The sequence below is a fragment of the Pholcus phalangioides genome, unplaced genomic scaffold (assembly GCF_987345545.1).
Source record: "Pholcus phalangioides strain wild (caught in Gottingen) unplaced genomic scaffold, Ppha-v1.0 ptg000014l_1, whole genome shotgun sequence".
NCBI classification, from domain to species: Eukaryota; Metazoa; Arthropoda; class Arachnida; order Araneae; family Pholcidae; genus Pholcus; species Pholcus phalangioides.
The window spans coordinates 18,560,690-18,584,715 of NW_028301607.1; the positions used below are offsets into that span (position 1 = coordinate 18,560,690).

Below are 24,026 nucleotides of genomic sequence, written 5' to 3' on the forward strand. Positions count from 1 at the left end.
TTGGACAAACCCCTGATTATAGACCAATGGTTCTCAACCTTTGGAAGGCCCGGTCAAACACATGATTAACAGAGCATGAATGGGGGGAAAGGAAACGGCAGATCAGTTGCGGCCCGGTAAGAATGATGTCACGGCCCAGTACCGGGCCGCTTCCCGGCGGTTGAGAAACATTGTTATAGACAGCCAGATGTCTAAGTTCTGCTTGTGGAGCAGTCCAATCTATTTTTTCGCTATGTTCTTACCTAAGCATATTTTAAAATCTTGATAAACCCCCCCCCCCCTTTTAAAAAACACTCAGGGAGACGTCAATGCAACCCTCCTCCCAAGATGATCAAAAAAATCTTTTAAAAACATGAAAGGTTGAAATATTTTAAAAAATGTATTAAATGCTTTTTAAAACCTTTTTTGTTTTATTTTTGAACACTTTTTAAAGGTTAAAAATTCAAAATATCCTTCAGAAGATTCGCCGAGCTTCAGTTAAACCTCAAATTAACCTGTGGGCTTCGCATCCCCTCCCCAAAAAAAAGGTAGGTACTGCTGACATCCCTGTCCCCTTTCCCTGTCATAGTTTTTTGAAAAAAGGGAATTTCTATCCACTGGGATGAAGCCCCAATCTAAAGCAGGAGTTTCAAACCTTGAGACAACGCTGGCCAAAAAAAAAATTCTATAAGAAGCCCAATGACCAAGTCTTATCTTAATTCACAGTGACGTTTCAAGCGATTGGATCCAATGAGGCCCAGTGTTCCGAGTCAAATAGGAAGCCCTACAATTCTGTATAATTGTATTTATTCTGAGATCATTTTTTCATTGAATAAGAATTTTCATTAATTCTGACATTAATGAAAATTAATATTTGATAAGAAAAATAATTTGCAATTTCTTTTTACCATTGGATATGAATTGTCATTGATTCTTAAATTATTTCTTTATTATTATTAGATTTATCAAATACTAATTTTCATTAGTTCTGAGAAAATTATTTTCCATCAAATATGAATTTTCATATATCCTGATTGCTCCCATTGGAAATCAAATTGCCCCCTTAAAAATCATATTGCCCATTAATCATGGATGTAGAGCAACAACAGGTCTGCACTGGTGAAAAAATAAATTAGTGGACAATTTTGAAAAACCTAGGTTTTCTAACAACCTAGATTCCAAGGACCTACGCAAATTAGAATAGTGCCAAAGTTATTTACTTTGAGTCTAAAAATGAAATAAAGAATAGTGTACAGGGTTACGAGCAACCTGGAAAGTCAGGGAATCGGAAAACGGTCAGGGAAAGTCAGGGAAAATATGAAATATTTGTCAAAAGTCAGGGAAAATTCTAAATACTTGGGAAAAATCAGGGAAAATTTGAAGGGGAAAAAATCAGAGGATAAATCTACATTCAAATGGTTTACCTTCACTTTTTTCCATGGAAGATTATTTTTCAGATCCCCAGGGAGAGGAAAAAAAAATCCTTATCAGTATTTTTCTCCAGATCCCCTACTGAGAGAAATGTCTTATCAGTTGGAGAGGGATTTTACAATGTTGGCCAAGAAACAATCTGCCCTCTGAGTAAATAGATGAAGGGATCTAAAGTGGATAGACCCTCCTTTTTCCATTGTTGAAAGCAAAGCCAATATACCAGCGCTTAACTTCTTTTCTATTTCTTCTGAAAAAACATTTTATTTTCTTGTTTTTTTTTTCCTGCCTGTGGGTAGAGAACCTTTAGGCCCATTTCACACTGAGTGGACGTGGGTCCAGATCCCAGATCCGCATGCCCTTTCACACGAGCACTAAAGTTCTAAAAAATCTTTAGTTTGAAATTTGTGCATAAAAACTTTTTTTCCCCAATTTTTGTAATTTTTCTCCTTCACCCCTAATTCAGTGCTCATAGGCAGCCTAGAGCTATTCTTTGGTTTAATCTAGAGCCCCATAGAATAATCTTAATAGTTTAATCTTAACATAAAGATGCCTTTTTCAGTTTGATCGTCACAATTAGTCAATGGGAGAACATATCTCAATATTTTCAAAAGGTTTTGAAAAAAAAATCTAAGATCTGTCTTTTTAGAAAATATGAAAAAAAATTCCAAAAACACATCCAATGATGTTCCAAAAAAAAAAAATCAGGAGATATCAAAGACTTTTTCAAGTAGAAAAAGGGGGAGGGGTGGAGACTTTCAAAATGTCTGTGCTTAGAAATATTCACATCACAATTCTGTGTTAAGCCTGGATTACACTATAAAAATTTTATAATTCTTTTACAAATGCAACCAATAAGCTGATCGGTTGCATTTTCTAGAATGTAACCAATAAATTGATTGGTTGCTTTGTTTCAAGTTTTATAAAATAACTTTCATAAAACTTTTAGAGTGAAATCCCATCCTTAGATTAGTCACATTTTTTTTTAAGTTTATAGACTGAATATCATGTAACGTATATATGTAGGTATTGGGGGTGGGACACACACACCAAAAACTATTCAAGTGCTTAGGGCTTTCAAACGTGTTAATCCAGCCCTGAGTGAACGCCGTACATGGATAACGTTGTTTAATAAAAGTATTTAGTTTTAAAAATAAAAAATAAATAAATATTTAAAACAATTTTAAATATTTATATTTTAAAAATTTAAAAAGAAAAAATTAAAAATTTGTAATTAAATTTAAAAGTTATTAAAGTATTCAGTTAATTATATTTGTAATGAATTACAGAACGGCTTATAATTTTGGTCCCGTCAGTGTTCGTTGTTGGCGGGTTTTATTATATAAAATTGTAAATTATGGACAAAAGGCAGTTAAAGTTGCTATATCTCCATCTCAGAAGGAAATGGAGGGATAGACATATATGTGGGTACATCCTATTGATGCACAGGGACCTTCATATGGTGTTTTTATATTTATGTCAAATAATTAAAAAATTCCATGCAAAATCATCTTGAAAAAGTAGCCAAAGATGTGGACTAATTTGCCCGCATCCGCGTCGTGTGAATAGCTCCAAATAACCTAATGTACGATACTTGTATGTGCGGATGTGGAGCCTGCACGTAGGTTTTGACACATGCGGATGCCATCCGAACCCACATGAACACTTCAAAGGTGCGGGTGCATTCCACATCGTCTGAAAAGCTCTGTATATACTTATTGTTAAAACTTCTTCCGGACCTGCGTCCACATCTGCTCCGTGTGAAAGGGCCCTTAACCTTTATATGTTGAAGAATGATTTGAATTCAGTTATCTCTGTGAAATTTCCAAGGAAACTAATGTTGTGTACAAGATCATATACACCGTTTGATTTTGTAAGGAGTGGTGGGGGTGGCAAAATATTAGCAAATGTCTGTAATGTGCTTTTCAATGGTGTATTACCATGAAATGATATACAGTCACCCCACCCCGTATTCGCGGTTCCCGTATTTATGGTTTTTTTCCCTTTATTGGATTTTTTCCTCGGCAATCAATCGTCATTTACATGTTTTGTTTACAAAATTTGAGTTGTGCCTGTTTAGGATGGCTCATTTGTCTAGTGCTACTGATAATGCTCCGAAAATACAAAAAAAAAATATATATATATATATTTTGACTATGCTTGGCGAAAGTAAGTCAGTTGCTGCTGTGGCTCACCACCAGATGATTTTCATGATATAGATCCCCCTCTATATTACGTTCTTCACATGTAGAAAAATTGGTAGAGGAAGTCTTGTCATACTCCAACATACTTGATGATATGAAGAAGAAACGGCAAACAGAAATCACAATGTTCTTTCAGAAAACATTACCAACAATCAATCGCTGCACCCTCGTTTATATTTCCTTATAATTTTGCGTTACCCTGCTCTTCTCATGATGTTCAATAAACAAAAAATCTATGGTTTCAGTTATTTGCAATTTCCCGTATTTTCCCCACCCACAGAATGTAACCCCCACAAATACGGGATAGGGGGTCGACTATAATTTAAAGCATAATTTCCTAATCTTTTTTGGCCCATCACCACCCTTCAGAAATTTTTTTTCACCCATCTCCCCCAACGCAATCTAACCCATAGGCTCCTATATTAAACCTGTAGCTTCTACCGCCTCCTGGAACATTCCATTGCCCCCAAGGGGGCGTTAACGCCCACGTTGGGAATCACTGATTTACTGATATTAGATGGTTTAGAATTATATATGCGTGTTACAGTGTACGTGCATTTGGTCAGGGAAATTTTTGAATTTGGTCAGGGAAAGTCAGGGAAATGATCAAGCGGATTTTGCTGGGAACCCTGGTGTATCAATAACGAATAATCAACTTTTCAGCTTTCAAGGAGCAACAAAAGAGCTTCTATACCAGATGAAAAATATGGTCAGAATATGAGTGAGTATCTGCATGGTGAGAGCTGTTCTTTTGGTTTGGTTTATTTTTGGCAGCGTTATCTTTGGTTGTTAGTGGCATATGACATCAGTAATTTCAGCTGCCTTCACATAATCAGGGGGGTGAACAATCCCACTTTCCTTATATAACGCCCGTTCCGCGCTTGTCGTTAGATAAGGAACGTGCTAAGGAAAATTCCTTAAGCAGCACTCTCCCCTTTGCGTTGAGCATTGTCCTTAGGATCACGTGACGGGTTGCGGAGGAAAAAACCGGTCTTTCGGTTCATTCGTTCGTTTCTACGGTTCAGCTCACTATTCAACCAATCAACGTAAAGCAAAAAGTGTACAACTACTACTATGTATTAAAAATCAATATTTTTTCAACATTTGTGGCAACAATTGCTTTATTTACTTTATTTTCACATAATATATATATTTTTTTTACATTGGCATGCGCAAAAGTTTCCTCTTATTTTTAATAATTTTTTATAAGATATTTTAATAATTTTCTTACCGGACGTATAAATTTGTTTTAGAGACAATTCAAGTTTTTTTGAATAGAAATTTTAAATTACAATTTTTTCTGAAAGATAATAATTTTAATTTCTCATGACATATTACCAATTAGAGGTTAATACAGCAAGTGTCATGCTCAATCATGGGGGGAAAAATATTGATCTTTCAGGTCTATGAGTTTTAATGGCTCATGTTTTAATGTTAACGATTTTCTCACTCAGGAAAATGTATTGAGATTTCTTATCCATCCACTCTTGACATGTTGGAACTGTTGCTATTCCCCCTTATATACATGTTTGGCAAATATTATTTGATACTACATATTTTGATATTGCTTGAGCCATGTCATTCACCATATCTCACAATAAAATTTTAATTTCTTTCCAATCATTTCATTAAATTTTCTGTTAACATAAGTAATCAACTGCAGTGAAACGCTTTGGACAGAAAATTTTGATAAGTCGACAAAATAAGTCATTCTAAATGGAAATGTTATTCGTTTTATGATTTCAGATGCATTTAATCAAGAGAGAAAATAAATTATATAACTCTGGTTAAAATAAATCAACTTCATTCCACGGAGCTGTTTAAATGTTTGTATAGAAAACTGTTTTCTAGACAACTAATTCTAGATTTAGTGTAGTACAAAAATGTAACATTCATAAACATTTTTAACTAATTATAATCACAAAGAAAACACTTATTTACTGCTTACAATCATGGATAAATTTATTAGATAAATGTGTGAACAGTAATTCATACACATATATGATTGCGGCTGTGTATGAATATACATATAAGTGCTAGTTAATAGAGTTGTTGCTCAAAAAACAATTTCTAGTTTTACACTGGTAGGCCATAACTTGTGTCATTGCATTGAACATTTTCACCTGAAATGAAAATGGTAAATTGTATGATAGTTTTGAGTGCATGTCATAAAAAATTCTAAAGAAAAATGAAAGGGATTCAACTTACCTGCGAAATCTATGGTTTAATCCATCAGCGTACATAAGTACACACCATGAGCACCGATTTCTGTCTTCAACAGGCATGTGATGTCTCCATTTTGCGACTCTCATTTCAGTAGATGGTCAAGAACCTAATAAGCATTTCAAATAGTATATAACAAAGTACCAAAATATATAAATAATAGTACCAAACATATTTCAATGTATCAGCAGTGTGATGGAATAAAATAACATGTTATTTTATCACAAAAAAATGAGTAACTTTGCCTGGTTTTAATTTATACAAAAATTGCCACGTTTTTAAGACAAATAAATTACACTGGTCGAATGGTCGACGCGTTTCGGCTCTTCAATGGAGAGCCGTCATCAGGACCTCGTGGTCAGAACTCACACGAATGAAGAGTGATGTTTACGTCTGGTCGTCCGAAGAGTTCGCCTTTGTATTTGCTGCGTCCGAGTGGTCTTGTCTTTGGATGCGAGTTGGGGAGCCATCTGTTGTAAAGTGAACATGCCAGAATTTCCTCGTTAATGATGGAAGAAACACACCACTATTTCGTCAGCTTGGACAGGCTTTATTAACCTCAGTCGTGAAAAAACTTTCAACACTTTACAACAGATGGCTCCCCAATTCGCATCCAAAGACCACTCGGACGCAGCAAATACAAAGGCGAACTCTTCGGACGACCAGACGTAAACATCACTCTTCATTCGTGTGAGTTCTGACCACGAGGTCCTGATGACGGCTCTCCATTGAAGAGCCGAAACGCGTCGACCATTCGACCAGTGTAATTTATTTGTCTTAAAAACGTGGCAATTTTTGTATAAACATGTTATTTGTCAACTAAATTTGCCAACTGCTAATACTACTAAACCACATGTACAAGTGATATATTTCTGAGGAATTTCTAATTGACATGTTTTGGAAAGTGTTATGTGTATACCTAAGTTTTTGTGTCCCTAGCAAATTTATTGCAATGTATGAGGTATGCCTGTTTCATGTTTGACTTACTTCCACTATTTTCGATACTGAAAGTGATGATAGGTGCTTGAGTTTTTGTGCTCGAAGTACTATATTAAGGGTCAATCTGTTCTCTGTGGACAGATATATACAGGGTGATTATAAAAAAACTATCCCGACATATGGGCCCCTAACTATCATACCATTCACAGAAACTGAATGAAATTTTGGCATAAGGTATTTTGAGGTATGCGCTCAAGAATGATATGGAAAACAACAGTGTCATTCTAACAGTTACGGTTACAGTGAGAAAATTTCGAAAATATCAAATGGCAACACCAAGTTTTTGTATTGGAATGTGATCTCCATTGTGAAAAACCCTAAATAGGGTTCGAACGGCAACTGTAGCATGAAAATCACCGGCGGTAGATAGGCTAAAAGTGAGGACAACCAATAAGGACAGAGAAGCAGCATAAAATAAAGCATTTTATTGTGTTTCATAAATTTTCCACATGACCTTGTGGAGGACTAATCAGGCTGGGATCTCAGTCGAAGAAACGGTGTGACGAATGAAACGAACATTAATGCTCTGGTGCACGGCAAAGTCCTTTTTACTTTTTCCTTGCCTAGCTCCGGGGATTTTCGTGCTACAGGTGCCATTCCAACGCTATTTAGTGTTTTTTTGTGTGGAGATTGCATTCCAATACAAAAAACTTGGTGTTGCCATTTGATATTTTCGAAATTTTCTCACTGTAACCGTAATTGTGAGAGTGACACTGTTGTTTTCCATATCATTCTTGAGCGCATACCTCAAAATACCTTATGCCAAAATTTCATTCAGTTTCTGTGAATGGTATGATAGTTAGGGGCCCATATGTCGGGATAGTTTTTTTATAATCACCCCGTATATTTCAGCCACCTCGTTGGGCATTTTGTCTGTTGTAGCCTTTGTTTTTGTGTATATTTGTTAAATAGGAGAAAAAATATACCTAGGAGAGCAATTACTAATGAATAACCTACCCTCAAGTGTCAATTATACCATTCGAACAACTGCATTGAACACTTGTAACAGTGTTTCTACTTAATAATTAATAAGTATAACAAAATAGTACTGACAATTATTGTTTTCTTAAATTTCTTTATAGACCCTTTAATATAAAGAATTTGTTCTTTATAATTTATTATGTTTTTATGCTTATATCTCATGGGGGAAGGAAATATGGCAAATATGGGGGAAGGGCACGAAAATATGTTCTAACAGAAACATAAAATGTGACCTTATCGATCGGATGGACCATGAACTTTTAGTACACCGCCAATCGACTGCTTTTACAAGGGGGTACCAGTATCGATTGATAAGGGACAATGCAAGGTTATGGTGTTGCAGGGAATTTTTCTCTAATAGGGTTGTTAATAAATGGAATAGCTTACACCCGGAGGTAGTAAATTGTAACACGACTGACACGTTTAAAAAGAAATACGATAAACATGTTGGGGTAAATCGAGAAGCTATCCATACTTAGAATATATCGTGTGTATATATTGTTTATAATTTTTGTGATTGTGTGGGTTAATTGGGTTGCTCTATTTTTGAAATATATGACATCCATATTTGTTATGGGCATCTTTTTCTCAGCCATCTCATTGAGCATTTTGCATGTTGTGCCGTTGTATTTGTAAGCAAAAATATAATATCAAGAAATAAAAATCAAATTGTACTTGTACAACATTGGCAGAAACAGAATGACATCCATATCACACTGTGCGAGTTGAAAACGCATTCACTAGTAGGGGGCCGTTCAAGTATTACGTAAGTAAAGTTTTAGCCATTTTTAACCCCCTCCCAAGCAAAATTTCGTCATCAGCTCTGCCCCTCTGAAAACTTGTTCCAGACTCTGCCACAAAGCTGGGCTGGAAGAGATCTCAGCAACGGGATAAGTCCAATGGCCAAGTTCATTCATGCTCCTCTGAAACCTAACGCATATTGGTGGGATCAGAGACGTACACAGGAGAGAGGCATGGGGGCTCGTGCCCCTCTCCCATGATCAAAAAAATATTTTTTTAATTGAAATTTCGGAAGAAAATACCTTTATGTGATTGTTGTTATAATCAATTTCTGTTAATTTCAATGTTATTTAAAGGCTATGAACTCAAAATTTATCTTTAATAAATTCATTGCGACCCACCCTCTAAGCCATATAATGATAAATCGCATAAAGGTCCTTGTCCTGCGGACCAAATATGGCCCTGGGGGTTATCTGATGCGGCCTGCGTTCCTCAAACATAATTTTGTAAAAATTAACTAAGCAGCACATTTACAGTGTAAAATACTAAATGTGTCGCGGATTGCTTAAGTGTCCCGGGACACAGTTGCAGAACACTTAAGCGATCTGTGACACATTTAGCGTGACATGGTTTTAGAGCACTTCAGTGGCCCCCCAGTGCAATTCTACATCATTCAAATTACCCGCGGCACATTCTCAGATTATTTAAGTGATGCAAGGCACAGTTCCAGATCACTTAAGCGGCTCGGACACATTTCCAGAGCACTTGGATCCGCGAAACATTTAGAGATCACTAAAGTGGCTCTGTAGGGCACTTATCAATTGGGGGATGTTACATCAAGTGCCCACAAACTATCGAAAGGTTTTTCTCGTTTTGGGCACACACCGTAAGATGCCATTATACAAATACAACGCCACAACAGGCAAAATGCCCAACGAAGTGGCTGATAAAAAGATGCCCATAAAAATATGGATGTCATATATTTAAAAAAAAAACAGCAACCCAATTAAAAATGCAATTAACACAAATTATAAACAATATACACTGCTGGCCACCCAAATTGCAACACCAAGAAAGACGAGATATCGCAACAATATTTATTTTGTAGATAACATGTTGACCAAGCATCAAATGATTAAATTTATAGACTTCTGTGAAGTGTGGTTCCTGCCAAAATCAGTAGCCAGAGTAGCCGCCATTGTTGGAGATCACCGCTGCCCAGGGGCGTAGCCAGAAATTTCGTTCGGGGGGGGGGGGGGGACCAAAGTGACAGAACAATTGATTTGGCCATCTTTTTCCCTTTTTTCGGTCATTTTCTCACATTTCGGGGGGGGGGCCAGACCCCCAAGTCCCGTCCCCCCCCCCTGGCTACGCCCTTGCCGCTGCCACACGCCTCGGCATTGATTCAAAGAGACTTTGGATGTGTTCTTGGGGTACAGCAGACCAAGCAGCTTCCACGCGTTGCCAAAGTTGATCTGGTGTGGCAGCTGGGTATGTAATCTGCGTCAATCGTTGAGCAACCATGGACCACATGTTTTCTATCGGCGAAGAACCTTTGGACAATGCGTGCCACGTGTGGTCGCGCATTATCCTGTTGAAATATGGCTGTGGGCCAGCCCTGAAGGTAAGGAAGGACAACTGGCTCCAACACCTCGGAGATGTAGCGCTGTCTTTTTAAAGTACCGGCAATGCGTACTAGAGGAGTGCGAGAGTGATATCCAATACCGCCCCATACCATAATACCCGGTGCAGGACCAGTGTGGCGGTACATAACGCAGCTGTTCAGCATCCTCTCTCCATGGTGTCTCCAGACTCGAATCCGACCATCGTGGTGTTGCAGACAGAAGCGTGACTCGTCAGTAAAGACAATTTCATTCCATTGTGCCGTCCACATCCTTCTTTCATCGCACCATTGGCGGCGGAGACCGCTGTGGTTCTGCGTCAAGGGTAGACGAAGCAATGGACGTCTTGCCGACGGACCACTCTGCTGTAAACGGCGTCGAATGGTACGCGCAGACACTGGATGATGCGGTACAGACTGAATGTGCTGTGCTATGGTTCGTGATGTGGCTGAGCGATCCGTCACTGCCATACGCCTGTCATCACGTGAAGTGGTGCACTGAGGTGGATGCGATCGAACACGTCGGTCCGTCGTACCCTCCTGCATCCAACGATCACATATCCGCATTACATTTGTTTGGTTTCGTCCAACACGACTACCGATTTCCCTGAAAGATAATCCACACATCTCGGTAGGCCACTATCCTTCCTCTGTCGAACTCGGATACTTGATCAAAAGATGATCGCTGTTTTCTACGAGGCATAATTGATCGTTTTTTTGAAAAAACCACAAGAAAAACACAATTGCCGTACTTCGAATCGTCGAAATCTCCAAGCCTTAAATAGCGCTTTGAAGTGGCGCCACAGGCGCGCGTGATGTGCGCCTGCGCTGAAATTCTAATCATTTGCATATCTCACTTCCGCTAATGCATGTTGTAAATTTCATATTATTTGCATGCTTCCTTCAGGGTGTTGCATTTACGGTGGCCAGCAGTGTATACACATGATAAAATATACAATGCCCATAAAGAATACTTATTGTTGTCTTATTCTAAGAATGGATAGCTTCTCGATTTACCCCAACATGTTTATCGCATTTCTTTTTAAACGTGTTAGTTGTGTTACAATTTACTACCTCCGGGTGTAAGCTATTCCCCTATTAGAGAAAAATTCCCTGCGACACCATAACCTTGCATTGTCCCTCACCAATCGATACTGGTGTCCCCTTGTAAAAGCAGTCGATTGGCGGTGTACTAAAAGTTCATGGTCCATCCTATCCATCCCATTGAAAATTTTGAACACTTTGATCATATCTCTTCGACACCTGCATTCATCTAATGTAAACATATTCAAAAAATGTAGTCTTTCTTCATAACTCAAGCCCTGTGTGCCAACAAGGACACGCGTAGCTCTTCTCTGCACTCCTTCAACCAATTCTATGTCCCTCTGTAGGTATGGTCTCCAAAACCTTACAGCGAACTCCAGTCCAGGACGAACTAATCCTCAAAAAAGCGGAAGATTGACTTTAGGAGAACGCGAAGAGACCTTTTTGAAAATGAGACCAAACATTCTATTCGTTTTTTTGACCACCGCTGAACTATGTTCAGAAAACTTGAGTCGCTCGTCAATGAGAATTCCCAAATCGGTAACCCTAGTTGCATCCGGGATAGTGACACCATTCAACTCTTAAGAGAACCGTGGGTTATTCGAACCAAAATGAGCGACCATGCACTTATCAACGCTAAACGTCATGCTCCATTCATTTGCCCATGCTGCAATCCTGTTTAAGTTAGTCTGGAGCAACTCCCTATCGCTTTCATTCCCGATTACCCCCATTAGCTTCATATCATCTGCGAATTCGCTAGTAATCCCATCGATACCCTGATCGAGTTTATCGATAAAATGTGAAAAACGTATGGGGCCGAGGACACTTCCTTGAGGAACTCCACTTGTGACGTCTCTCCAACCAGAGAATTCCCTGTTCACCATAACTCGTTGCGACCTATCTCTTAACCACGATTCTATCCAATTCAGCAAGTTGCCATTAAAAATATTTCATATTTTCATAAAGGGTGGTTGATGACGTAAGCATTATCCAAACCCCTCTTCTTTCCCCCTTGTCATCATAAGTCAGAAAATCGGAAACCGCCCCCCCCCCCATTGATGATGACGTAATACCTGAACAGCCCCTAGATGAGAAAGAGAAAAAGATTATCTTTGCATGCTAAAAATTATCCTTAAAGTTCAACCAAACGGGTCGTCAGTTTTGGAAGAGATACACGACTCTAAATTATGACACATCTCTGAATTAAAAAAATACATTATTTAATCAAATTTTTGCTGTAAGAATTTGATTTTAACATATAAATTTTGATGTGTCTGATAGCACAGCACAAGCATGAATGACAAAAACATATCAAATAACAGATTCTTTCTTTGAAAAAAGGCTTGGCTCTTTTCGAAATCTGCCCCAGCAGTTGGTGAGGACGTCACTGTTCGTATTTACAAGCAAGCGGGCTAAACAAAATGAAGAAAGGGAAAAAAATGAGTGTGTGTGTGGGGGGAAGAATAGATCCCCACAAGTATAAAATTACAGCGCCATTACAAATGTTTTCTTTTATTTTTTCTGTAGCTATTACAAACTGTGCTTGCACATCACAGGTATGGTTAAAACTAGCTGTATGATCAGAAATATTCATTAGTGCTTCTCTTCCGTAGCAGAATGTTTTGCATTGGTCTGTAACAAGCCTTGAGCTGATAAAAAAATTTCTGTTAATAAAATTACCCTGAGTATTTTTTTTCTTTCTCAAAATTCTTCCAAAGATTGTTCTGTTGTACATCACAATTTTTGGTATATTCTGCTTAGGGTTCCCAGGGCTCTTCCCTCTGGGTATTATATTGGAATGGAATTCATTCAAAGAATTGAATGCTATGTATAAAATTTTCTTGGAAGGCGCTGTACTTCGCATCTCCTTCAAGAGCTGCCCCCTGGGTTTTGTTTGGTTCAATTTATGAACTTAATGAACTATGAGAGAGAGAACATCTACAGACCTCCTACTCGTCCTACTTTTCCTATTTTTTCATAAAATGTCCTACTTTCTCGGTTTTGTCCTGTATTCTAGTTTTTGTCCTACTTTTCGTATTTTCTTTACCAAATCCCATCAACGAAATTCGTATAATTGATTTTAATTGAGCAGGGAATCATTGATATATTGCCAAATATTACAAATGTTACAGATTTATTTATACAATATTGTTGGCCCAAGGCCTGTACAAGAGAATGCTGTAGATTACACATATGCTTTGAAGCATTTGACAAGAAATTAGAGATCGTGAGGGAGTTAATTATAGTAGAGGGGCGTTTGTTCCATTCAATTGTGTTTTAAATTCAGTTTCTTTCCCAATACCAATCTGTAGAGGCAAAAATAGGTTAATTTTTTGGGGTTGGTCAAGTTTATTGGAAACATAGGAAGACCCAGACAAAATACCGGACGTATCGAAATTTAAATTACCATGAATAATTTTTAAAGCATGGCTAAGCGGGAGATAAGCCGGAGAGTAGTGAGTGGGTGGAGATTAAGTTCGAGTTTAAGATCGGAAACTGAACGTAAAGATGACCAGCAGTCGTGAATAAAGCGGGCGTATTTATTTTGGATAGATTCAAATTTGTCTATGTTACTAGAGATGTGGGGGTCCCAGACCTCAGCTGCTTAAGAAAGAACAGTGTAACATCCCTTATTGTGATTACGTGCCCGGTTCGAATTATCCAGTTAAAGGCAGACAACAAGCAGGAAACAAACAAACCAGTTGTTTTGTATCACTTCAAAAGGCTTTATTACAGTAACGGTTATTTTACATGAATTTTTAATGAACGAAGTTAGACTTCGTTCATTAAAACAATATTTTTTGCTTTAAAGTCAATTATTCTGACATCAATTTTAGTTATAAAAAAAAGGCGTGGTTCTCACCGCAGAAGTCCATGTCCATTTAGCCGGACATCACCTTTCTTCACGCAGACCAAGAGATGCAAATGCACTAGATACGATAGCGATGTAGATCCGTTCACGTCGTTGGAACCAACCGAAGAACAGTGTCCCAAGTTTCAGAGCGAGTCGTCAGCAGCCAGTTTTCAGGTAGACCTCCCAGCAATCATCGATGACAGTCCATCAGAGCCCAGCCAGTTGAACGTCGAAGATCGAGATACTGGACGTTTCTATAGCGTTAGACCAGAAGTTTCGACAAGAACCAAACCATTCAAGGTTTCATCTGCCAGAGGGCAACTAGTCACGGGTTGAACTGCAAGACTCGTTAATTGATTATTTAGTTTTCATAAAAACATTTTCACCGGACCCGCCGGGATCAAAAGTGGTAGTTATTTAGATCATATTATTTTGAAATTTCACGACCGAAGTCGAGACCAAGCTACTCAAGTAGCCAAAGCAAGAGGTGAATACTTGAATGAACGAATGTGTGAATGAATGCGATTAGTGAGATCGAGAGATGCGCTTTTATACATCGAAAACCGGCTTTAACTTTAGGACCATTCGTCCACCGGCAACACTCCGTCTCTCGATAAAAATTCAATAATTCACAAAAATAATTTGCATACAAAGTCAAAAAATATTTCAATTTTTCTTAGTGGCAACGCTAAACGTAATCGAGCGAGCTGGCCAGTCTCTCCGATCACACCTGATACGTCAAACACTGAAAAACACAAAAACAAAATAATTATTCCAGCGGAAGTCTGTAGCCAACCGCCGAAACAGGTAAGTAGAAAACGCAACATTACAACGAGACGATGTGATATCTCCCCCGGGAGAATCCCCAAACTAAATAACTAAGCGTAACGGAGAAGGATGCTATCCTGATCCGTTACATTCCCCCTGACTGGCGGAAGAATTTTCCCCAGGAATTTTTTTTTTTTAATTCCAAAAGGGAACTATCATTTTTTTCTACATTGCAACATATTATCGGAATCACCTGGTATGTGAAATTTACCTCTGAAGGAAAAATTGTCGGCTGACAAGTCGGAATTCTGTGTTTCGAGAAATCGAGAGATTTCAACCCCACTTCTAAACCTCTGACCATCGGGAGAATAGTAGTAGGCATCTGTTCGAGGCTCTTTCTTCCTTTTAATAAGCACTCTTTGCCAACCTTGCTGAATAGGAAGTAAAAATTTTGAAAGTCCAAAGGAAGACTTAGGACTTTGGGTTCGAGCTACTTTAGGAACTGTTTCTTCCTCGGAGTTGTGGGCGTTAGAAAAAGCACCCAAATCGGAAGCTTGAATACCACTACTCTGCCGGATGGAAATATTTTGGTTTCCATTAACTTGGCTGGTAGATTGAAGAATGGTGGAACTCTCGACAATCTCAATACTCTGAGAATCTGCTACGGGCACATCGTAACTGCCATTGATAAATTTTTTTGATATTGCAAGCATTAACTTTGCGAGTTTCACTACTATTTAAGTTTACGACTAAGACAACGGGAATAATTTTTCTTTTTTTTACATGGTCCTTCCCATCGTGGCTTCAATTTTGCCACTACATTACCCTGGGCACTGGAACGAGAATGTGTACGTATTAAGACAAGATCGCCAACAGAAAAATCATGTTGTACTCTCTTCTTGTAGTAAAACTTCTGTCGACGTTGTTGTCTCTTAGCGTTTTCCTTAACCTGTTGGCGTAACTTTTCGGGTAAGCTAACCCTTTCCCAGACAGGTAGATCCATGGCCCAGTCAAATGGCAACACCAACTCGCTTCCGAGAAGCAATGTTGCGGGCGATTGACCGGTGGTTTCGGAAGGAACGGACCTAACTGCCAGCCCAAAAAAGGTTAAATATTTGTCGCAATCTTTGTGTGTTGGAGACAAAACCATAAAACAAATGATTTCTTGTTATATTAACCCTTTCTGTCAAGTTAGACTGCAGGTGGTACGGGGTTATGTAACGTTTATTAATTTGTAATGTTTTACACGTCTCTTTCATTAAATTTGAGATAAAACAGGGTCCATTATCTGACACTAAGTTTCTTGGAAAACCATGTCGTAGGCAATATTCATGTACAAACTTTTTTGCTACTACGTTAGCGGTGATACGTCTCAAGGGAAACAACTCTACCCACTTCGTGAAATAATCTACTACAACCATTAAATGAACATTTCCGCGATAAGAAATGGGAAAGGGACCCATGGTGTCAATGCCAACCACTTCTCCAGGATAGTTAACAGAAGTTGACACCATGGCTCCCCACCGTTTTTGATTATCGAACTTACAGGTTGGACATATTTTGCAAGAGAGGACAAATTTTTTCACGTTTTTTCTTATACCTTGCCGACAACGCTGAAAAGTTTTATGAACACCCGTGTGTCCCGAAACACTGTGGTTATGCATTTCGAAAAGAAATTTATCTCTGCAATTTGGAGGAATGACCAACAATTTTTTGTTTTTATGAAGCATAAATATATCATTTTCAAAAACATATTTCTCTATTTTTTCATTGGGACAATTTTTTCCCTTCGTTCATTAAAACAATATTTTTTGCGTTAAAGTCAATTATTCTGACATCAATTTTAGTTATAAAAAAAATGCGTGGTTCTCACCGCAGAAGTCCATGTCCATTTAGCCGGACATCACCTTTCTTCACGCAGACCAAGAGATGCAAATGCACTAGATACGATAGCGATGTAGATCCGTTCACGTCGGTGGAACCAACCGAAGAACGGTGTCCCAAGTTTCAGAGCGAGTCGTCAGCAGCCAGTTTTCAGGTAGACCTCCCACAGGTGCGGATCCAGGGTGATGTGTTGGGGGGGGGGCGATTTTTCACAATGAAGATGTCGATCGGTGAGACCCAACCTAGTGTCCGCAGGTGCCAAACGTACTTAAAATAAAAAAACTAATAAAAAATTAATTAAGAATTAAAATTATTTAAAACTTTCAATTAATTTTCATTTAAAAAATTAATTAAAATTAACATTAACATTAAAATTAATTACGATTACATTTTAATTGAAAATAAAAATTAATTAAAAATTGAAGGCAGTTAAAAATTAAATCTAAATTAAAATTTATATTTATAAAAATTATATTTTTTCAATATGCAGCATACTTATTTAAAAACTTGCTTGCAGCAACTGGTGTTACAATTAATGAATAAGCTGTTTTTGATAATAAATTTGAACGTTTGTGCCGGCTACCCTCGCAAAAAATACCGTACGAAAAAAAAGGTTGAGGTGCAGACTGAATAATGTGTGTTATATTTATAAACATTGTAAGGAATTCTGATGCACATTACCAGTTAAAAATGTTTTTTTATTAACAGTATCATGAGCAATTGCACAAATAAATAAAAACTTTGCAGATGAAAAGAGAGCAGAATATGAAAAGCGTATGAAGAATTGGTATTTTAAAATGTTCCTAGAATACTACTTCTTCCTCCTTCGCTTGATAAAAATTAAAAATTAAGGCTCACAGTTAACCGGACAAAACAATGCTCACAAATAAAAATTCATCCGAATGTGTTCGATAAATGCTTTTTTCCAGCTTTTCAAGTCAAAGTAGAGAGCTACTTTCCGTTTAAATTTAATTTTTTTGATCCCTGTGAAAGTGTTAAACGTTTCTCTTTGTGACGTTATGATAACAATTAGGCAAATTAATATGAATAAAATAAGGATCTCGGTCAACCAGAGGAAATGAATTCTAAGCTAACTCGGATACAAGAAACCTCGTTTAAGAGAGACGATCCTTGAACATTTGAAGGAAAAAAAAATTATCTAAAGCCCTGACCATGGCCTCCACATCCAAGAGCGGCCCCCCAGACCAGACTTTTCACGGGCCCCTTTATAGTTAATTTATAGCTTAAAAAAACAAAAAAAATGATGAGAATCGTCCCCGGCCCTGTCAGCTCCACCCTTGGGAGCATGAACTTTACGCACAACAACAAAGTAGATATCAAATAAACAGGTAGGCTACTACGCGCACACCGACAGCCCCCTTACCCGTAACGGGTCGCACTGAGCTTGCGAAAAATTCTTGTGACCGCTCAAACTTTAAATGACTTCATGGCTTCAGATAAAAAGCTGAACCTATGCGGCGCAGCTTTTGTCCTCTCATATGTAGGGTCCGTGATAAGGCAGTTTCGGTTTCAGTACAGCACAGGGTAGATGTTTTCCCTGTTCGGATTTTGAATGCCGGTGATGGGATCGGCCAAATGAGCTTTGTTTACATCAGTGATTCCAGGTGAACCCTCTGTGGTCTGTCTCGTTCGATAGAGAATTCTATCTATTTGCCGGCAGATCCATGTGGGGCCCTCAACTGGCTCTGCTTGTCTCGTACTAATTCATATCAGCTCAGTACTCCCCACTCGGCACTGGACCCGACCAAAGGGACTTTGTTTCCATCCAAGGGGTCCCTAAGGTGGTCCCTCTTGTTTCGCTCAATACCTTGTTTAGTATTTACTCATGATCTGCTTGGCGTATGCACTGAAAAGGTTCGGAACCGCTGCTGGAAACTCGAGCATCCAAAGTCGAGCTACACTCACTCCAGCAACTTTTCGTGTTCACGTATATGCTTCGAGGACTCAGCGATTGGTGTAGAGAATATTAAGCAGTCTTCTTTCAGTTACTCACGTTCTAGACAGTCAATTTTTCTTTCTGTGAACAATTTTATAGCACACCAAACTTCTATCCTTTCTTGAAATGAAAATAAGTACTACACACAATAAAACACCCATTTATGACATGTCTGTATTTACAAATAATACCTTTAACTTCCTCATTTATCACTTATGATTTTCAAACGAGACGATAAAATTAAAAAAATTACAAATTTCCAGCTTTGTATATCCGATTTATGAAAATATTTTGCGTCTGAAACTCATTTTTGTCTTCAAATAAAGTTTCCCATCCTACTACGTATAGAGTCAGACTTTCAATAATCCCTCCAGTAATCCGGTGTTTTTAGGCCGGTTTTCTCCGAGCATAGAAGAGGAAAACATAGTGCGCACATGTTTATGAGCAGAAGTTTGTTATTTAAATGGACCTTTTCAATCAATCTGCAGTAATTCGGCGGTTTCGTTAACCCAGTACACCCTGGTGTGATATGTGCCAGATTAGCGAGAGTCTACTGTACTAATAATTCATATCTCTATTAGTTCTAGAAAAATTGAATTCCATCAGCCTTTTTTTTTTTGCTGGTAATTTTTCAGTTTTTCCCCTCAATTTTTTTTTTGCAACACTGATTTTAACCATCCTCATGTCCCGTTACTGAAGACAATGTCCTATTTACAGAACTAAATGGGCTATAGCCCATGGCGGCAAGTTCAGAAGGTCGGCAAATTTGAGGATTGAGTGGCCAAGAAAATTAGCAAAATGGGAGAAGGGCGGTGAAATTTTTATAACCCTCAAGTAAACCCACCTCTTCCCAGACAGCAAGTGACCGTGTCAGTGAGTGACCTAGAGAGTTTGCAAGCACGTGAATGAGCAAAAGCGTGACTTAGAGCGGGAGTAATGAATGATCAAATGAGTGACATAAAGAGTGAGGGACCAGTTCAGTGAGTGGCCTAGAGTCAGCCGTCAGAAGCGTATACTGGGCCCTCGGAAAAAGTAATTTTTCTGAGCCCCCTACCTGGCGAGACACGTTTACTTTTAAAATTTTAAACCAGAGGCCCCTTTGCATTTGAGGCCCCCGCCCGCGGGGAATGCGTTAAGACGGTATTGTCTAGAGCGCGTGTAAGTAACGAAACAATTACCAAAACCAGCGTCAAACACGTGTGTGACCAAAACAGGGTGCAAACATGTAAATGACTAAAAGGTCCGTCCCACGAGAGTTTGCTAGGGGACGCTGGGTAAGATAATTAAAGTTAATAAAAGTCTTTGTCGGACATAAACCGCAAAAATAATAGCCGGCGTGAAGTAAACCGTGCTTGTTCGGTCATTCACAAAGGAAGACGCTCGTTCCTCTGCCTTTGTATTGAAAGCCTTAAAAATTATTGCTTCCCCGAGGCCCGAGACGACCGCGGATCCTGACAAAGACTTTTATTATCTTTAACTTTAATTATCTTATCCAGCGTCACCTAGCAAACTCTCGTGGGACGGACCTTTAAAAGAGTGACTTTAATACAGGTGTACTTGCACGAGTGGGGGGGAGGGCTATAACATGGGATGGAAAATTCGTGGATAGAGTGGAAGGGCGGTGAAATTTGAATAGCCTTCAAATCGGCAAAACCGTAAATGCGCTTCTGACTGAACATCAAAATTACTCTCAATCTCCTAACCTGAATCTCTGGTTCAGTTTCAAATAAACAACTCATAAAGGATGAAAACTTTAATTTGGAACCACCTTAGCAGGAGTTTCAGAGAATTACTAATCAAGAAATATAAAATCTTGGAAACACAAATACACGAAATACGAAATGGTAAATCTTGCTTAATCGAATAGGACGTCAAGATAAAATATGAAAATGTTTTTAAATATGAAAATATAGCATTGAAAAGTTATTGAAACAAGTATAGACTGTTTTCGATAACAAGAAATAATTGACGCATATTTCAATAAAATATGTGGGTACTAATTTGTCTTCATAATTAAGAAAAATTTAAGAGTAAAAAAACTTCCTAATGAAATTCTAATATTGCGCGATTTAAAATAATAAATTTCTTATTCAATTTTGTGCAGACTATATGGTTGTCAAAAACCTATTCAAAAACAGTTTTTCGCCACAGATACGTTAAATAGAAAAACCTTACTTTCATGCAAATTGGAATGATTTTCATTATTATTTAATTATGATTATCGAGTGCACAATATTAATTTTCAGATTTTTTGTCTGAAAAGATGGTGATTAAATTTAATTCCCGCAGAACATCCGACTCCACACAATCAATTTTATATAGTGGATTCCACTTATAACGTTCCTCAAGGCCGAAACATGGGAAGAGGAGGTAGGTTTGGTGCCCCGGGCGCTGGAGCGGAGGGGGGGGGCGTGAATTTCAACATTTTACCTGCCCTTTAACATTACAAGGGACACCAAGATACTGACCAAGCATCTGGTTGCGGCACTGCTCTTAGAACCTTTTCCCGCTTAGTGCGATTCATTTTCGTGGTTCCATCTTCAACTAATGCTCAGACCATAGAGACGTTGCAAGCGGAAAAACGCTTTGAACGGGAAATATTATTTCCCGTTTAAAGCGTTTTTCCGCTTAAAACGATTTTATGGCGGTTTTTGGAAAAGCATTATACGTGCGATCCACTTATAATGTTTAATCCAGGTACTTATTTCAAATTACAAAGGCTTTAATTATTAGATGGGGCCGAGGCCTATATTTTCATAGATATTATAGAGAAGCTACGTGTGTTCAAATGCTCACCTTCTGGCGCAGGTCTTTTGAGCTACGTTTTCAAGGAGGGGGGGGGGGCTTTGCTGAGATTTTTCACACTTTTAGGCCCCACTATAGTGAATTTGTAGAGTGAAAATCAAAAAATTATATAATCGTCCTGAGCCCTGTTTGCCTCACCCTGTGGGGGGAACCCCCCGTTAATGTCATTATCAGTGAATCCGTAAGCGAATGCAGCTTCATTCTCTGGGAAAACCCCAGATGTGCTACAAAAAGTAATAGAATTAATTTTCTTAACATCCATTTATTTTAAAATTTTAAAATTTTTGCTTACTGAAAACAGTTTTTTTCGAAGACATGGTCATTTTTTGATCCACGTCAAGCTTGCGGGTTTCAGGACTGAATTTTAAAAAAAAGAGATAACAAAGGCTAGAAAACGATGATTCATCTTATTGGATGGCTTGTGCTTTATTGCGCGTTACCAAGAAAACTGAAGAGTGTAAATTTTTTTGCCTCTCTACACGAGCCCTTAGGCGCTAGGGGGTAAGCGAAAAGGCAGCGTGACAGCCGAATCGTATGGAATCCCTGTAGAACCTTGGTGGGAATACAATTGACCCTCCTCCGGCTATGACTTCTTTATTTTTTCGACCTTACCAGCAGAAGAAATCTCAAGGTGAAACTTGGGGAACAAATTTTAGGGAAAGGAACTTTGAGAAAAAAAGGAAATTAATTAAAAAAATTAAGGATTAATAAAGAAAAAAAGTAAGGTAACTGGAGTTATGTTTGCTTGAAGGCTCTTGGGAGGGGCGATCGCCCCCCCCCCCCCCTGGATCCGCCACTGACCTCCCAGCAATCATCGATGACAGTCCATCAGAGCCCAGCCAGTTGAACGTCGAAGATCGAGATACTGGACGTTTCTATAGCGTTAGACCAGAAGTTTCGACACGAACCAAACCATTCAAGGTTTCATCTGCCAGAGGGCAACTAGTCACGGGTTGAACTGCAAGACTCGTTAATTGATTATTTAGTTTTCATAAAAACATTTTCACCGGACCAGCCGGGAACAAGAATGGTAGTTATTTAGGCCCCTTTCACGCGGATGAGGACGCGGGTGCGCATACCCTTTCCATAGCTGCCAAGTCTCCCGAATTTTTCGGGAATCTCCCGAATTTTATCTTCATCGCTCGATCTCCCGAAAAGTTCTTAAATCTCCCGAATTTTTACGAAAATCACAAAAATCCCTAATTGTCCCTAAAAATTCCCTACTTCTTTAAAAAAATTCCCGCTTATGAAAACAATCCCTAAGGAATTTCTTGTGGGGCATGAAGCCTCTTTTTTTTCCCTTTCGAAATGACGTCACACGTCGTAAATGGGGAAATTCCCTTTTTAAGGAAGTTTTACAAACCCTCTGATGGTAACAAGAAAGTTGTTTGTCTTATCGTGCAGGGAAATGGCTTAGCAGCCAATACTCCTGGATAATAATTGAAGATTATGGTGATGCACATGTGGTCAAAATTTCTTTTGTTGAAGTTACGTACGTGCGATATAACAAAGCATGAATAATGATAAGCAAAAACATATTTAATCAATTTTAAAGATACTTATTCCGATGAATTTCCTTTCATCAAACGTTCCAGAAGAGGGCTGACTTTTCCTTTTTGTACAAGTTGTGTTACGGACATAAACATCGGTCATGGAAAGACTGCCATCATCACTCGTGAAATGAAAAAAAAACATCAAGCAAGTGTCACAAAAAGTCAGTGTTCTTCAAAAATTGACGGTGTTTTCCTTCATCTTCCGATGATTTTGGGGTCATTCGTGGAGAATGTTTGTTCACAGCGTTTCTGATTGAACACAATATTTATTTTTACATCATTGAAGTTTTGACCTCCAATTTCACTTGTTTTTTGCGTAGGAATTTTATTCCCAAGGGTTTAACTTCCATGTGTGTAAAATCCCTATTTTAATTTGACTTCAGTTTTTGAGTAGGGATTTTATTCCCTACGCTTCAACTTTTATGTTTGAAAAATCCCTATTTTATTTGGAAAAATCCCTATTGTATTTATTAGGGAGTGGTTTTAGCATAAAATACGGGTGTGCGCGAAAATCTCCCGAATTTTCATTTTCAAAAGTTGGCAGCTATGCCTTTCAAACGAGCACTGAAGTTAGTTCGAAATTCGTGCATAAAAACTTTTTTCTCAATTTTTGTAATTATTTTTCTCCTTCACCCCTGATTCAGTGCCCATAGGCAGCCTAGAGGCATTCTTTGGTGGTTTAATCTAGAGCCACATAGAATATCGCAATAAAGATGCCTTTTCATTCCGATCCTCAGAAGAAGTCGATGGGAGAAAATGTCTTCAAATATTTTCAAAATATTTTGAAAAAAAAAATCCGTCTTTTCGGAAAAATATGGAAGAATAATTCCAAAAACATCCGATGTTCCAAAAAAAAGAAAAAAAAATTCAGGAGATATCAAAGAATTTGCAAGTAGTACAAAAGGGGAGGGGTAGAGACTTTCAAAATGCCTGTGCTTAGAAATATTCACATCACAATTCTGTCTTAGGCCGGAATTACACTATA

General features: G+C 38.3%; 1 protein-coding gene across 2 annotated transcripts in view; it reads left to right on the plus strand.

The window, feature by feature from the left end:
* Positions 1–24,026, plus strand: part of COX6B (Cytochrome c oxidase subunit 6B) — a 113,390-nt gene that overhangs the window by 69,928 nt on the left and 19,436 nt on the right. The window lies entirely within an intron of this gene.